Source organism: Chrysochloris asiatica, unplaced genomic scaffold, assembly GCF_000296735.1.
Source record: "Chrysochloris asiatica unplaced genomic scaffold, ChrAsi1.0 scaffold00017, whole genome shotgun sequence".
Lineage (NCBI taxonomy): Eukaryota > Metazoa > Chordata > Mammalia > Afrosoricida > Chrysochloridae > Chrysochloris > Chrysochloris asiatica.
Window position 1 is genome coordinate 5,022,500 of NW_006408535.1, and position 2,395 is coordinate 5,024,894.

Genomic DNA, 2,395 nt, shown 5'->3' on the forward strand with positions numbered 1-2,395 from the left:
TGTAGCTTTCTTTTCCTGTTTGCACCCCACTACTTCCAAGTCCTCTCAACTTTACTCAGGTTGACTGTTCTCAACTGTGCATTGGAGCTGCATGCTGCCAGAGCCAAGTTCCTGTTTTTTTTTTTTCTTTCTAGCTTCAAGCCATGCACTTAGTTCGTGGAGATGACTTTATGGCATCAAAAACTCTAGACAACAAAACTCAGCAGGGTCATAGTTAATTTACAGCAATAATACCCCTGAAAAGCACACTTGCAAAAGTAATGCAAAACCAAATAAAGTCCGTTAAAATTTTTTTAGGTAGAGATTGTTGTTGTTGTTGTTATGTGCCATTGAGTCAGTTCTAACCCATAGTGACCCTGTATAGGGTTTCTGTAGAGCAGCTGGTGAGTTTGAACTGCCAACATTGCAGTTCAAACGGCTTTGCAGTCTGGTGCATTATCCTACAGCGCCATACCAGGACTTCTTTAGAGAGACATAGGTCCCAATTAAAAAAAAATACATTATTTTCTGAAAAGCTTTAGATATACCACATAATAGCTTTGAAATACTATTCTCTATACATTAATTAAACAATTTGTCTATTAATTTGTCATATTGTGGAGACTTTAGTAGATTGCTAAGATACTGCAAAAAATGCCACCAGTGTTTTAAATCCCAGAAAGTTCAAACTTTGTGTCTATGTTTCTGTGGAGCTTTTAGACTAAGAAAGACTAGGAAGAAGGGGAGGCAGAGTACTTCTGAATATTTAGCCATTGAATAGCTTATGAATAGCAGTAGAACATTGTTAGATATAGTTCTGGAAGATGAAAACATGAATAGCACCAGAACATTGTCAGATATAGTGCCAGAAGATGAACTCTTCAGGTTGGAAGGCACTGAGACTATGACCAGACTTAACTACTCAAAGTAGAGTTGACCATGATGACATAAATTGAGTAAAGCTTTTGGGACCTTCATTTGCTATTGGGGTACAACTAAAAATGAGGAGAAACAGCTACAAACATCCATTTAAAAAATGGAATATACAAAGTATGAATCTAAGAAAATTAAAAGTTGTCATAAATGAAAAAGAATGCTTAACATATGATATCCTCGGCATTAGTGAATTGAAATGGACTGGTATTGCCCATTTTGAACCTGAAATTCACATTGTTTTTGATAATCATATGCCAGGAACAACAAATCATATGTAGGCAACCTGGTATCATGTGCTGGAAATGACAAATTCAAAAGAAAGAGTATCACATTCATTATCCAAAACAATATTTCAAGATATATCTTGAAGTACAATGCTGTTTGAGATAGGATAATATATATTTGCTGTTGTTGTTATGTGCCATGGAGTCTGTTCCGACTCATAGTGACCCTGTACAGGGTTTCTGAGGCTGTAAATCTTTACGGGAGTAGAAAGCTTCATCTTTCTCCCATGGAACAGCTGGTAGTTTCGAACTGCTGACCTTGTGGTTTGCAGCCCGATTCATAACCACTACACTACCAGAGCTCCTTCAAAAAAACAGTCAATACCTCTATTATTAAAAGTTATACACCAACCTCTAATGTCAGTAATGATGACATCGAAGAATTCTACTGTGGTGCTGTGCGTTAATGCGCTGGACTGAAGAATTGGTTTGAACTGCAAGGTTGGCAGTTCAAGGTCACCAATCACTCCTCAGAAATGCTACACAGGGTCACTATGAGTTGAAACTGACTCAACAGTACTTAATAAAAACAACAACCAACTTCTTCAGTCTAAAATGGATCAGCCATGCAATCAAGACATACGGATAATTACTAGTGATTGAAACGTTAAGATTGGAAACAAAGAGAAAGGATCAGTAGTTGGAATACATGGCCTTGGAGATCACATGATAGACTATTGCCAGAACAAACTTATTCACTGCATATACCTTTTTAAAACAATATAAAGGTGACTGTACACCAGGACCTCACCAGATGGAATACACAAGAATCAAATTCACTACAGCTGTGAGAAGAGATGACTGAAAAGCTCAATATAATAAGCCAAAACAAGATCAGAGACTGATAGTAGAACAGACCATCAATTTTTTTATATGCAAGTTCTGGCTGAAGATGAAAAAGTAAGTCCAAGAGTGCCAAAATATTTCTAACATATATAAAGACAGAAGCTTATGCACAGCAAACTCAGAATAGAGTGAAACAGTATACTTAGCTTAAAACTCCAGCTTATAAAATGCTCTATAACAGATATTTGGGAACCTAGATTTTTTCATACAGTAACTCTTTGGTACTATAAACCTAATTGATACTGTAGCCATATAACACTGGGGGGAAACTTTATTTTGTTTTTCCCCATAGGATTATATCTGAAAATGTCTTAATTAGGATGCTATCAGGATACTTGTCTGATGACTCA